This window comes from Anser anser (genome assembly GCF_964211835.1).
Source record: "Anser anser genome assembly, chromosome: 2".
In the NCBI taxonomy this organism is placed as follows: Eukaryota; Metazoa; Chordata; class Aves; order Anseriformes; family Anatidae; genus Anser; species Anser anser.
Genome location: NC_139721.1, coordinates 155,136,039 through 155,151,190, shown reverse-complemented (window position 1 = coordinate 155,151,190; position 15,152 = coordinate 155,136,039). Strand labels below are relative to the sequence as shown.

Sequence of the window (15,152 nt, the reverse complement as noted above, 5' to 3'; positions counted from 1 at the left end):
CACATTTAAAAAAAAAAAAAAAAGACATTCCTATCTCTGGGGTGCTATGTGCCATCTTTACCGGAAATAATGCAGGCTTGGTGGCCTGATAATACATTAAATGCCTTTATTACTTCCCACATTTAGTATTGCAGTGTATTTTATCTGACCTTGAAAAGAATTATGTTTTTATGTCCAGAAAAAGAAACAAAATAAATCTAGCTGAGAATGTAGCTCTAAGCCTCCTCAGCAACATGGATTACTGAAATCACATCACCTCTGTGCTGTGCTCACTCCACTGACTGCCTATATAGAGCAGCAAAAGGATTATGCAACCATCTAAGAGATTGGCTGTCATAACAAGATCGAAAATCAGGTGAGTCTGATCTAAATTTGGGTTGTTGTGAATGCTTTTTAGATAGCTGTCTGTACACAACTCCAGGTGTCTCGGTCTGAGAAAAGGGTACATTCATTAAAACTCAGAGTCAAGCTCTCTCATCCTTTTTTTTATTTTTTTTAAATAGTTATAGTACACATCATTACATTTAAGCTTGAAATCCCTAGCAATGTCTCTTTGATAGTTAGTCTTAATTAGCATTGGTCTGTATATGCTGAGCAAAAGCTAAAATTTTAGCTTTGCCTTGTTCCACTCTTCCTTTTACTGGAGTAGTTTAAAGGATCAACTTGTCAGGAAGAATAAAAGACTCTCTCGTGTTGAGAGTTCTCATAAAAGGCCCTAAGAGCTTCGATAGAGCCATTACTGTCTATTGTGCACAGCCAGTCTGTAACATACAGACATAAGCCTATATTTAATGCACTGAACTCTCTTAACGTGATTGGGAATCAGCATGTTTTCCTGCTGAATTGGGCACCTTTAGCCCCCGTCTTCAAGAAAGCCCTGCTATTGTGTGCTTTCCATCACTTTATTGCTTTGAAATGGTGTGTATCGTGGAGGAAGAAAAAAATGAAAAAATATGGAGGAAGAGAAGAGACGTTGACGCTAAAAGTGTGAGCATGCTTTGTGCTGTGACAGTCTATGTATTAAAAAGACAGGTTAAGGAAAATTCATTTCTATTAAGAGAGGAAGAATTGAATGTGGAGAGACCTGAATGAGATGCATAAAATTACAATAGATGGAGGAAATAGTGAATGTCAAAAAAATGAATCAGGCTGCAAAACAATGCATTGTAAAGGATACTAAAACTTTGAAGAAAAATTGATGTAACAACGGCTGCAGTTAAATATGGAGGGAAAAAAAATTCTTTCTACACAGCACCGCAACTCTTGACTTTAAATCAGTTTTAAATGAGAGGAATACATCAAGATGTGTAGGGGAAAAAAAAGACACTGGATTTGTGTAAGGACAATTAAGAGAATCTTTTTTTTTTTTTTTTGTCAGTTTTGATCACTGAAAACTTTGTTATAGGAGAAAATTTGGAATTATTTTTGCAATTTTGCGCTTACAGTCTGTGGGACCCAGAATTCCTCAAGGAAGATATAACAAGGCAATCTCATACACTGATATCTTGCCAGTTGCATCAAACAGCTCCCTCAGCATCCCACCTCCGTAGCTACCAAAAGGAAAAGGAGACTAATGCTATCAGAAAGAAAAAAGAAAATTCCTGCATCAAAAAGACATCTTGTCAGCAAAGACAGAAATGAGTAAAAGGCTGCAAAGTCCATTTAGAATTTAGCTATTAGTGACAATTTTTTTAAATTGATGGTCCAGTGCTGTCCAATACTGTGTGGAACTAAGGAATGCTAAAATAGTGAAGTGGACCTAGTCAGGCTTTAAAGAAGGGTCAGTTTTTTATGAGGTTAACAGAAATACCCGCTGTTAATATACCAAACACTGCAAACATCCTTTTTTTTTCTTTTTTTTCTTTTTTTTTCTTTTTTTTTCTTTTTTTCTTTTTTTTCTTTTTTTTTTCTTTTTTTTTTCTTTTTTTTTTCTTTTTTTTTCTTTTTTTTTTTTTTTTTTTTGCTTTGCTTGTCAGGGTCCCAATTCATTTTTCCTAACTGAGAAATCCAGAAACTCTTCCATGAGAGTTAATTTCTGTCGGCGAACAAGACACTGAAGTGACTGTATTCTGGATGAGACAGACATCTCTCCAGGGCTGCTCATGACCAGCAGAGACAAAAACTGCTGGAAATGCCCGTTTCTCTCAATTGACAATATCTGACATTGATGCCTGAGGTAAGGGTATTGGAGGAAATGAGATAAATGCCAACATCAGCCTTCATAATTAATGGTAGCCATCACAGTACAGATTTCAGGCTATAGTTTATGCTCCTTTCTGAGGACTTCATGCAAGCAAGGTTCATTTTTACAAGGACAATAGCTAGGTTTGAGTAACTTAGTGAACGTTGCCATTCATCCCTACAGCTTTTCTGATACCTTTCTGTTTCCTTTTTAAGTGCTTGGATGCTACAGTACTGCTGTGCTGGTGGTGGGGGACCTCCTTCCAAAGATGCATTTGATTTGTGGGAGAGATATGCCTTGCAGGAAACGGACATGCTAGCCACCCTGCAGCCAAGCTAGCCAAAGACGGATCCTGGTTTAGAAAAGGTTGAAAAGGTGGAAGTAGCCAGGCAAATAGACTAAACGCAAACACATGAATCTAGGCACACACTGACAAGTGTGTCTTCAGTGTCCAGAAGCAAGCATACAAAAGAATGAGAGATTACAGCATGGTCCTAATGAAAACAAAAGCCTGATTCTTTCATAAAGCTTTTTGCCAAAAAAGAAGGTTCAGTATTGTCAGCAGGAAAACCCACTTTTGGATTGTATTCCAGGTTATAAGCTTCCAATTATGTTTCAGGGAAAAAAAAAAAGTGAATAAGCAGATTTACATCAGGGAAATATCTGACTGTCATCCAACAAAACTTCAAAGATTGTCTAAGCAGTTGGATCAAAAAGAAGTTTTAATTTGTTTGGTTTTGACTTCAAAATTTCCATACTTGCTTTTTGATGTTTTTGCTAGTTCTTTTCTAAATTTCAGTCTTCAGTATTACTGTCTTTTGTTTCTCAGTGTTGTTGAACTTGTAAATCATGTGATAACTCCTAGTGTAACAACAACATTTATTTCGTGCACCAATCACTGTGTTACTTGAAAAACAGTTTATGCTTTTTTGCATTATCTAAACAAAGCTGTTTCCAGGTGCATTCACCTACAGCATCAAGAATTTATTCCTTACACCTCTTTTGCTAATTAATCAGTGTATGTGTGCATATTTGAAATATTTGCTGCTCCATTCAGGAAAATTTGTCTCTAGTAATTTTGTGCATCTCAAAGTTGTGTCCTCAGTATAACCTGTCTATCTTACAGTGATGGAGTGGAGCCATATCAGAATTTTTATATTTGATAGCATTTGGTCAGAATCCATGCAGATTCAGGAGCTTTACCTATTTGCAGAACAATAACATGCAGTGTTACCCTGTTAATTCATTTTTCAGGCAGTAGGATATACAAATATCATATGACTTTTCATGGATAGCCTATTGATTATTCTTCTCTCTGTGGAGCAGTGATAGGACAAGAGGTAATGGCTTTAAACTAAAAGAGGGTAGGTTTAGATTAGAAATTAGAAAGAAATTCTTCACTCAGAGGGCGGTGAGGCCCTGGCCCAGTCTGCCCAGAGGAGCTGTGGCTGCCCCATCCTGGCAGTGCCCAAGGCTATGCTGGATGGGGCTGGGGGCAGCCTGGGCTGGTGGGAGGGGTCCCAGCTCATGGCAGGGGAGGTGGAACTAGGTCCTTAAGATCCCTTCCAACTCAAACAATTCTTTGATTCTATGTTTTGTTAGAGCACTTTTGTAGTACCAGAAGTTGAATTCCTCCATGATTGCTTTTGGATTTTTTTTGGCATCGCTAGTGTCACAACACTGTAGCCAAACTAATCTAAATTAATTTAGGTCTACTGATTTTATGGGCAATTTGCAGTAACTGGTGATCTGTCCTTTATGGTTAATGTTTTTTACATGTGCTTATTTTTACCTGCTGCATTAGCCTGGCACCCAAATTGAAATTTGTCAAACTTTGCCTCATATACTCTGGGCATTTGACGAAATAATAGATTTCAACTCATCATCTTCTCATTTGCCTTGTTAATGCATAAATACAGTCTATTTTAGTATTTTCTAGACTGACTACACCTAAATAATTTTCTCTCCTTTTCAAGTGTTGTTACTTCTAAGAAAGTGGTGTTATCCCCAAAATCTACATAGAAATTACCAAAGCCCTCTGCTTATCTTTACCATGTTGAAGCCTGCCATGTATTCTTAGTGTTTTATTTTTAATCAGCTTCTAACCCATGACATTTCTTTCTCAGCCTATGAGCCTGGAGATCCTAACACAAATCCACTGAAGCTGGTGTGAGTCTCTTTTGATTGTCTTCAAAGGGCTTTAGATTAAAACCGTTTTCCCCATAGTGTCTTCTGAGGGATTTTCCAATAAAATAAGATTGCTGTAATATCATTGTCAATCTTACCCATTCTGTTACCAGAGCACTGTATGACTACAGAGGTCTCACTTCATCCCTCCAAAAGGTCTGATGAATTGAGGGTGTCTATGCTAGGCAACTGAACAGGGCCAGGCCAGAGCCTGACAACTCCATGTGGTTGTCCGTGCTGTTAGGTTGTTAACACAGTTGTTGGCACAATTTTCATCTGTCACTGTCCCCAGAAGTGTTCAGGCACAGCTCCAGCTGTAGCAGAGGCTAAAGACCTTCCCAGTGGGCTGTCAGCATATGCTCCCTGTTTCAGAGAAGCGAGGGACTTCAGCTGGATGGATGCAACCATGCTACTTGGCCTCAGGAGGGGAGATCATCCAGTGGGTTATTTTGTCTCTTTGCATAGATATAGCCATTCAAACTAGTAATAAACCAAATTTTCCTAAGCTGCATATTTGCCATAGCTTTGTGCACCACTGCGTTTTGATGCAGAAGACAAGGTTGCACTTGATGTGTGAACTGGAAGCCAGGGCATTGAGTGCCCAAGGAGAGGTTGACAGGATTGGGACTAGCTATTGGTCTCTAAGAGGCCCAGAAGGGGATGGGAATGAGTTTTGATGTCCTGTCCTTCAGTCTTTTCTTCCAGACCACTTTCCTAGTTATAGTTTGGTAGGTGCAGAATGTCCTGGTCTGAGATTGTGACGTCATTGTCCTCCGAATGATCCATGCAGGATGTTCAATGGTGCTTTTAAAACTGACGTGTTTTTTTTTCGTTAGTTGGATATTTTGTGTAAGCAGTTGGCTGAGAGAAAGATGATATCCTTCACATGCATAGTTTAAGGGAAGAACCTGCTATTTTGCACTTTAACTGGAAACAATGAAGTTCGCTGTCAAGTGATCTACATCCAAAATAATCTGTGTAAAAACATTAGAGAACACAGTGTTGCAGGGATTTTTCAATTACATGATTTCATCTTTCAAAGACAAAATGACATACCAGAGTGACTCTTGGACAAAAGACCATCCTTGCCCCAGATTAACCTTGTGTTTATCGAGTGCAATTGTCTTCTGCTCTTAAATGCCACGAAGCCATGTCTATTGAAATAATTTTATTTTTTTTTTGTATTCCCTTGAAACACACAAGGTACTTTTTCAAGTCCCTCTGAAAGGGACTTGACTTAAACAAAACAAAACAAAAGACAATACCAACACAATCTGAAATGAGACAGGCTGTGCCCTTAGGGAAGGACTGTGCTGGGCATTTTTGAGCATGTGAAAGAACAGAGTTTTTCTTTCCAGCATGTGTCAGCAGACCTGCCTGACATTTAAAATGCTTTGGGTTGGAAAGCAGACTAGGAAATGAGACATTTCAGTTCATCAGGCTTATATTTTTTAAAGTAGTATTTCAATTGACCAAAGTATGCTTCTGTTCCTTAAAATAGAAAAGGTATAATAAAATCTATTAACAGGTGGGATAAGAAGTTCATGGAATAGATGTAGTACTCTTCTACGTACCTCTCTACAAAGCATCAATGCTCATCAAGGCAGATACCAGTGCAGCCAGTGGTATGACTGGGCACCAACGGAAGAAGATCCCACCAAAGTGAGAAGCAGGAGGAGATCTGCCTCCTCAGCTAGCTGCAAGTGATGAGCAGCCAGAAATTAGTAATCAAGAACACCTCCTGTCCTCCAGAGTGCCACTTATCTCCATCTCCTTCACTCAGAAATTTATGAACCACCTTCCTTCACAAGTTTCCATAAATCTCATCCACTCATATCTCAGTGTATAAAAAGTATGAAATAAGAAGGAAATGTAGAGATTAAGAGTGGAAAATGTCATGGTTTTCTTCCCTCGGTAAAGGCCATGTGCTTTCACAGGGGTGGTGCTCTTCTCTGTGCTTATCTTTGTCTTTCACCTCCATTTCATTTACTCTAAGCATCTGAGCACCACACCACTCTCTGCCAATGTTGTGTGTGTCTTAAAATGTAACTCCCCCATACAAAGACTTTTTCTTGGTGTTTGGAATGTAACATGCATTTCAGTGTCAATGTTTAATGGAATCACTCAGAAGAAAAATCATTCTGGGTTTAAAAATCATCATGATAAACCATTCAATAAGACATTGAATCAACACTTCAAATTACGTAGAAACATGAATCCGTACAGGACATTTGGGTTTGAGGCCATCCCTCTGCCATGGCCAGTCTCTGTCAGATAAATCCTTTCATAAACTAATTAACTGATCCCTCATAGAATAAATTAGGTCATTTGCTACCATTACTCCCACTGGAAAATTGTTTAAGAGCCTCACTTCTCTATTGCTTTGAAACGTTCTTCTAATTTTCAGCCTCAATTTATTAATGGCCAGTTTATCTCCATTTGTTCTTGTGCCAGTGTTGTCCTTTAGAGCTTAAATAGCTCTCCTTCCTCTCTTGTTTGATTCCTTGATGTATTTATAGACAACAGTCATATTCCCTCTGAGCTTTTGTTTTACTAGGCTTAAAAAGCCAAGCTTGTCTCTTCCCATAACACAGGCTCCATGTTAGTGTGATTTTCTTCATCCTTCTGCTCAGCACCTGGTTTTGTCTGAACTTTTTTCACGTATAAGTGTATGGTAACCCTACAAATATCTGAAAATAATAGCAGCCACCTATGTTCAAGGTTCAATAAAGGAGAAATAATGGGAAATGATACTTGAAGTAGATGAGCTGGCAATTTTTCATATGTTTGGTAGTATTTAGAAAAAGCTGAGCTTATTTCAAGCACAAAAGCAAACCCACTCCATGCTGTAAAATGTTTACACTTTGCTTTCCCCCACTATCTGCATCTAGCAGCATGTTACTTTTGCTGTTTGGAGATGGTGTTTTGTTCTCCCAGGATCTTTTTCAGGCCATTGTTTTCGTTTTAGTGTGTCTGGGATAGATGGAAAGGGGAGAGTGGGGGAGGCTGTGCATTCGTGAGACCACACATCTCTTTAGCAGGTTATTTCCCTTTTTTACCCCATCTTCATGTGCAATTGTGCCTTGCAGGAGCTGCTGTGTAGGTTTGCAGCACACTGTCTCATTTTTGCTAACACCACAAGTTTCCTCTAGCTCTAGTTCACACATGGTGGCCTGAGCGCTGCCCTTTGCTTGACAGGGTTGAGAAGCTGGGACATGTGATGTGCCAGCAACGGGTCAAGCAGCTCATTGGGGTCACTTTCATACCTTGAGCAAATCCAAGCCTGGAAACTGGTCTCGTTCTCTTTCGTGCTTTCCCAGGCTCCCCAAAACATGTAGCAAAAGCTTCATTATTTATTATTGTAGTCATCACATTGTGTTTGTTTTAGGGCAAGAACCAAAGATGTTGGCAGCAGCTTTTGAGTGGTATATGAAACCAGTTTCAAGGAGTTTGTATTCTTATGCTTCAGTACTGCATAGATTTAGGCATCTATTTAACTTTTAAACAAAAATGTCTTTTAAAAATACATGTAACTTTTAGAAATGTATGTTCATCTGCTTCAGGTTAAGCAACTGTGAAAGCCTTTGAAGAGTCAGAGCCTATAAAGATGCACTCAGCTAAGACGAGATGCTTTGGGAAATGCAGAAGAGGTGTTAACACACTTATTAATTCAGTTTCTCTCTTGTATACACAAATTCTCATGTGCTCTTCTCTTTAGAATAAGAAATGTGACATTTATGGGCCTCAATGGTGGAGTAAGTCTGTAGAAGAGAGGTAAAACCTGGTGCTTCAGGTGTGTGCTTCATTTTATGTGTCAAAGTCAGTTTAGAAGGCATATACAATATTTTTTTTTCCCCCACAAAAATTCCTGAAATCATCAGTTATTCCTTTCTCTCTTCATATTCCTGACACATGCTATCATCAAATGGCCACTTCACATACTTAGCTTCTATTCACATCTCTGTTTCTCATCTAAAATACTTCCCTTCGGTTTCAACCAGTTTCTAGGCTTTAGGAGGGCTCTTAATTAGAGATGATCAAAAACATTTTAAATTTAACAACTATCAGGAAATGCAGCTTAATCAAAGTAGACACATTTTGAAGGGACAAATTGGTTTCAGTTTTGATACAGTTTTAAATAGAGAATAAATATAAATGAATTATGTCAGCTGTTTCATTTAAATGTGTGAAATATTTCATTTTTACTTTCCTGGTTTGATTAGTTTTGTTTTACCTGTCATAGTATCAGTCAAAACATTGTTCACATTGCCATTCATTGTGTATATTTTTTGTATTTAATATTTAATTAAAATGCTTTGGCATTATTGAAACTTTTCTATATTGTGATGGGATTTTTTTTTCCTTCAGAGTTTTGCGTTAGTGAGAAATTTGGATTGTCAGTTTTGCTTTCTGATTCAGGATTTCCTAATTCCAACAATAAACTTGTGGTGAGCCTCTCCTCTGTAATTTTTTAAAAAATTAATTAATTAATTAATTAATTTTTATGCTTCATGGGGAGTAGTGCTTCCCCAGACTTTTATTTTATTACAAAATCCAGATAAGTCCTGCTCAGACAACCTTTGGCATCAGAGGGTTCATCCAGATGTCCCTGAACACCAAAAGCTGGCTTGGCAGATGCAGCTCTACGTTTCTCCAGAAGATGCAGAGAATGTCAGAGGTTTCAGGAAAGGTGGCTTGAAGTCTGCCTCTAAGAGGCACACTGAAGGAATGTGTGCTGGAAGAGTTTATATGAGTCACAGACTTACAGTGCCTTTAACAAACAAACAAATAAACAAACAAATAAATAAATTATTGTGACACACAAGTTTTGTAGCTGAGACCACAGCATGGAAGGCTGGGAAGGCACTATTCAGGTCTGGGTATTTATAATGTGGATTTAGCTTTCTTTGCCAACCAGTGCCCCGTGGGCAGTTTATTGTCTGTAAAGTTTGAGAGCCCTGTATTTCATTGATAGTTATGCATCAAGTGTTTCCTTGGTTCCCAGGCTGTGCTCAGGCATCTTTCCAAATTATGGTAAATATTGATTTAGTGCCCTGCTTAAACATGCATCTCTGGCACAAACTCTTCAGTGAGTGTGACTGAGTCAAGCAAGAATTAAATTCACAGCCAGAGTTCACTATAATAGCTGTCTTATTCTTGCCTTCTTGCAAAGCATCATGCTGTCATGTGTGGCTCTGAGGTACATAGATGAAACAAATGTATTAAAATGCTAAGATCCTTGACAGGGAAATATCCCCAGTCCCTTAATTCTGCAAAAGTCACCTCTGAAGAGTGACTGTAAAAATGGTGTGTTAGGGCTGTGCCTTGGGCTCCTAAGAGAGGCTCCCATCAACCCTTCCTCCATCCTCAAGCTGAACCTTCCTTGGTTGCTACTGTAGCACTTTGAGCTTGAGCAGTTGGCGTTGTGATGACCATTTCATTTCACACAACATCAGAAGTAAAACAAACATCCCTAGGACAAACAGTATTCTTGGGTTTGTGAGTGAAATCGTAGCATCTAGAGGGGATATGGTGGAACATTTGGATGTTCTTTGGTGCGTGGTGCATGATGTGGAGTCGTCTTCCCCATTGATGGGCCAGTTTAGCATCTGTGGGTAGGTAAGCTTTTCTGACAAGATTTATGTGATTGGTGATCTTCACAGAGAGCTTTCACACTCCCTGAGGAGTTCTCTGATATTACTAAATTGGGGTCTTCGCTAACTGGGGCTAATGAGTTCCTCACTCCTCAGGATTAGCTCCTTTGACCAGAGTTTTTACAAGAACACCAATTACATATATATTTAAAATAATGCAGCAAAATAGAAAATGGTTGAAATGGTTGTCTCGAATGGTTTGAGGGGTGGGGAGGGTTAGGCAAGCTCAACTGAAAGAAAAAAAAAAAAAAAAAGCTAACTTCTGTTCCGTAAGAAACTATTTTAAACTCTGCAAGTTCCATCTAAGATTTTTTTTTTTTTTAGCGCTTATATGAAACCAAAAATATTATTCTCTTTGATGTTGTATAAAGTCTAGCCACTAGCACTATTTAATAGCTTGTGTCTCTCAGAATCCACATTTCTAGCAGAATCTAGTTTTCTTCAAGAGAAACATACTGTTGGCTGTACTGGATAAGACTGTATTGGATAAGAGGATTTTTACTTCTTACCAGTGTTGCCTCTACTCTTAACTGAAAAGTTTCAGCCCTATCCTGCAGGAATGACACAGCCCTCAGCAGACCTGGGAGGATGTTTGCCTAACAGGGTCCACTGCTTGCACAAGACCTTTTCTTGGTCCTTTCCTTTTCTGATGCCACCTGGGACCTGCATTCACTGGTGGCTTAGTACCCAATGCTGCATTTCTCCTACAGCCATATCTTTTGCAATCTGCCTACAAGCAGTGAAACATGAGTGAAGCATTATTTCTTTTTATTTCTACATCTAAAACCTGTAACCTGAAACACAAGTTTTTGAGAGCTCTCTTACACAGAAAACTTACCCATGGTAAAGGGAGGCACTTGGAAGAGGGAGGCAAGGCATCAGAGGCCATAACTGAGTTTTATTATTATTATTAACGTTACTATTATTATTATTAATATTAATTATATTTTATTGTTTTTTATTATTATCGAGGAAAAGCAGATTTCAGCCTTAACTTGTATATCAACAGAGGTTTCAAGAGGTGATAAAAAAGGGAAAAATAGACCCAGGTTACCACAATATGTGTGACACATTTCTTTGTGTCTTTTTTTGCCTTGTGGCCTCTTTTCTTTCTTTAATGCCCATACTAGCCGTTTTCAGAAGGAAGTGTGTGTTTTGTGGTAGACATGAGGCAGGGCACTGTGTGCAGGCAGCTGATAATGACTCTGTGGAAGGAACAGGACATAACTCTTAGTGGTGTCAGTTTAAGGTGCTGATGGATTGAATGGCAGATTCAGAGAGACAGGTTGGTGTCCCTGACAAGATCAATGATGTGAGAGGTTAATTAATGGCGCATGGCTCATTTAGTGTTAGGAGGGGCACCAGCTGGACAGACCATGAGATAGATTTGCTGAAAGAGCGTTACAGCTGCAACTAGATGTGTTGGATTTGTTCTCACAGAAATGGGCTCTTTGGGTGTACTTTCCTACACTAGCTTGGTTAATGGTGCTCTAGGGGGATTTGCCCAAATATAAACAGTGTATTTGCCCAAATATAACCACTGTGTTTGTGCGTGTTTGTATATATGCTATACATATGTGTGTGCATCCCATCTTTGGCTCCCTAAAGGTCTTAAATAAGCTAAGGGTCTTGAAAGAGAGCATTGATGGTTCCTAAAGAGTCATCGTAAAGTTGGGTTCTACTGAGCACACTGACTCCAGTCCAGGTATTTATTTAATAATGTGCTCAACTTCTAGCACGGGAATAGTCCCAGTAGGTCAAAGCATACACATAAATACTTTGGGCTGAGTCATGTTGCTCAGCTTTTTGCAAGGTGGAGACTGTAATGATCAAGGCTATTCAGGGTAATTGTGATATTTCACAGTATTCAGACACGATGGTGCTTTTCATTTAATCACTTAAAAAAGGCCATGGTTTTGCCTAATTTTAGCAATGGAAAAGGCCTTTTGCACAGGCCAATGGCAGATTTGGAAGCAAAATTCAAATCTCTTGAGCCATGGCCCTGCTTCTGGAGTAAGTTCAGCTAAGCCTCCCTGAGGATCCACTGTCACACAGGTATGGTGCCTGCTGCAGTGCAGCTCTGGTTCTTTGGGCTCTACCATCATAGAAATTCACTGTGTAAGGACTAGTTGTCGCTTGGCTTCCATATCTAGTTCAGGTAAGTGTATTGGGTGATGGGCAGAGTGAGCAGGACCCCTTCTTCCTCCAGTCACTGAGGGTGACAATTAGCATCGGTCAGCGGGTGGTGAGCAATTGCATTGTGCATCACTTGTTTCGTACACATTATTATTATTATTATTATTATTATTATTATTTATTTTCCTGTCTTAATAAACTGTCTTTATCTCAACTCACAGGCTTCACTTTCCCTTTTCTCTCCCCCATCCCAGAGAAGGAGGGGGGAGGGTGAGTGAATGGCTGTGTGGTGTTTAGCTGCCAGCCGGGTTAAACCACAACAGCTCCACAGAGCCCTCAGTTCTGTGAGAGGAGCAGGACACATAAGCGAAACATTATTTTAAAAGCAAAAAATGGCCTATTCAATTCATCTGGCCAGGATCATGTAAGTCATTGCTGGAAAAGTTGTGCACGCTCTGCATGGCAGTTAACAGCAATATGATTTTGTAGAGGCTTTTTTATACTAGATAAAAACATTTTTATACTATTTTATACTAGATTTTATACTAGAAGCAAGAGGGTCTTTCAGAAAACATTCTCAAAAAAACCTTTGCATTCCTTAATACATCCCAGAACCCAATGTTTCAAGCAGATGCTTCATTTCTAGACAGCGGCTGAAAAAACACTCCTTGAAGCAGGTGTACTGATGTGTATTTAGTAAGAGTAGGAAGGCATGTTTTTCATTTCTTTGTTATAGAAGCAGCTGATCTCCAGAAAATGGGTGGGTAATTGCTGATTAATCAAGTATTGGAATTAATGGTATAAAACAGTGCAGTAATGGAAAATATTCAAAAATGTATATTGTCCTTCATTGGTTTGTTGATTTTGTAATAAATACTGATTCAGCTGAAGACACACTGAATGATAGGTACAATTGATGCTATTGCATCTTATAAATTCTGGTGCTTTTGGTTGCTACGCGTCTGTATAGATTATCAAAAGAAAGATAAACATGTCTGAACACCTGCCGCTGACTGTCTTAGGAGCATTTTGAGAAAATACAGACTAAGTTTGCCCTCTACTGGATTGCAAAATTACATCACTGACTTTATGACCAGCTAGAGATAATATATGCTTGTTATTCCCATGGATGTTTTCCATTATGTGATATAACACATACACATTTCTACCTCAAGAGTGTATAATTTTCTATGTCGTCTTTCCAGGCAGTCACCTTTGTGTGAACAGTTCCCTGAATTATTTTGTTAAGAGTAGTTTCTCTTCAAAATGACATCATACAGTGCTACCTTTGAATACTGTTTCTTTTTCTGGGGAATAATTCTATGGGAATAATTCTGAACATCAGGAAAAAACTAACAACTGATTGACAGAAGCCATCTGCTTGAACAGGTTCTTCACTTTTCCCTCTAACATCTTGTTTCCAGCTAGGGCTGGGGTCTCCAGCAAGCTGTACTTGCAGCCAGGGAATGGCACCAGAGGGACTGCAGCTCCTGCTCTTTCTCTGCCAGTCCGGCTGCCTGCCATGTATTTACCACACGCTTTTAGTGTGGATGGAGCCACTTTGCAGTCAAGGCATGAAACTGCACTGCATCCTATTTCTAATTGCGTAGTGGGACTTTGGGTCCCATTTGGCTTTTAGCTTTTAAAAATAGTGGCACACATATATCTGTGATGGACTGTATTTTGACATCAGCTCCACAAGGATGGCCCCAGAGTTATGAGGTCATACCCATGAAAGCTGATTCTGCCTATAACAAATCACAAGGTATATGAGGCCAGATGCTCATCTAATGTAAATCAGCATAAGTTCTCTGACCTGAACGTAGTTGTGCTGGCTTGTGCTGACTGAGGATTTGTTTCATTTTTAGTGACATTTCTCATTTGTTGTTTTCTTATTTTGTATGAGCTTGTAATGAAGGTTTTTGGCCTCATCGTGCCATTTCAAATTTCTGTCCTTGTTCACCATTTTTTGGTCTGCTGGGTTCTGTTTTACTACCAAAAATGTTATGTCAAACATATATTAGTACCAAAAAGAAAATCAATAACTGACTGGACAGTGCTCAGTAGATCTTTGTTCTGACCCTTTGTCCAGATTTGTTCTGAACTGCCGGTAATGTGTTACAAGCAGTTCGTGACAATTTGTAGGGCTCTTTTCACAGCCCTCCTGTGGTCCGTGGAGCACCCAGGAGTGTGAACCAGAAAGCCATGCTGAGAACTATTGTGCTGGCAAAGCTCTAGTATTTTAGTATAAATTGTGTGTCCACACCCTGGTGAAAAGTTATGGTGAAAAGTCCTGAAACCAAGATCAAGCCAGAGCGCCCAGTGGTTTCCTTGATTTCCCCACAGCCCCCAGAAAGTCAGGAATTGTCTTTTCTGTGAGGTAGAAAGACTACAACCTGATAAGATGATGAGGCACAGAATTTTTCTGAGAGCTCTCCTTAATACTTACTGATGAATTGATGAGCAACAGCCTCCTGGGCTCCTGAGTGCAGCTGTGCAAAGCTCAAGAGAGCCATACAAATCCACGGCAAATAACCCCAAAGTAACTGCTTCTGCTTCACCACTATGCTACACTAAAAGTAGAGTATCTCAGGCTCCCCACAAGTAGGGAAATTTAACTTTTCCAGACATATAAAGCTCTTTCCAGTAGCATGATAGTTTTCCAGAGCCACCATGTTGCTTCCCCCCCCCCCCCCCCCCCCCCCCCATTATAGTGTTATGTATGACTAACCTGAAAGGCATGGAGATTGAATATTATCTATGCTGCCCACCAGTCAAGACTAAATTCGGAGGGCAGGAGAGAACCAACATATCTTACAGCATCAGGTAATAGAAGGGGAGATATTTCTGGCTGGCTGATTTATTTGTCTATTTATTTCACCATCAATTTTGGAGCTAAAGTCCCTAGGAAAATGGGGTAAGCAACAAATGATCAGTGGTGAAAGGTGCATGATAAATTAACATGCCCGTGGCTCTACGGTTTGTCTCAGAGG

General features: G+C 39.4%; 1 protein-coding gene across 2 annotated transcripts in view; it reads left to right on the top strand.

Moving 5' to 3' along the window:
• The first annotated feature begins 255 nt into the window (after positions 1-255).
• LOC310895510 (uncharacterized protein) overlaps positions 256-15,152 on the top strand; it is a 94,775-nt gene continuing 79,878 nt past the window's right edge. Inside the window, exons 1-2 of one of the 2 annotated variants that reach the window (XM_083826975.1) lie at positions 256-355; positions 1,977-14,985. The gene's annotated coding sequence lies outside the window, so the exon portion shown is untranslated. Of the gene's footprint in view, positions 356-1,976; positions 14,986-15,152 lie in introns of those variants that run through there. The other variant, XR_014580741.1, reaches the window with a different exon arrangement.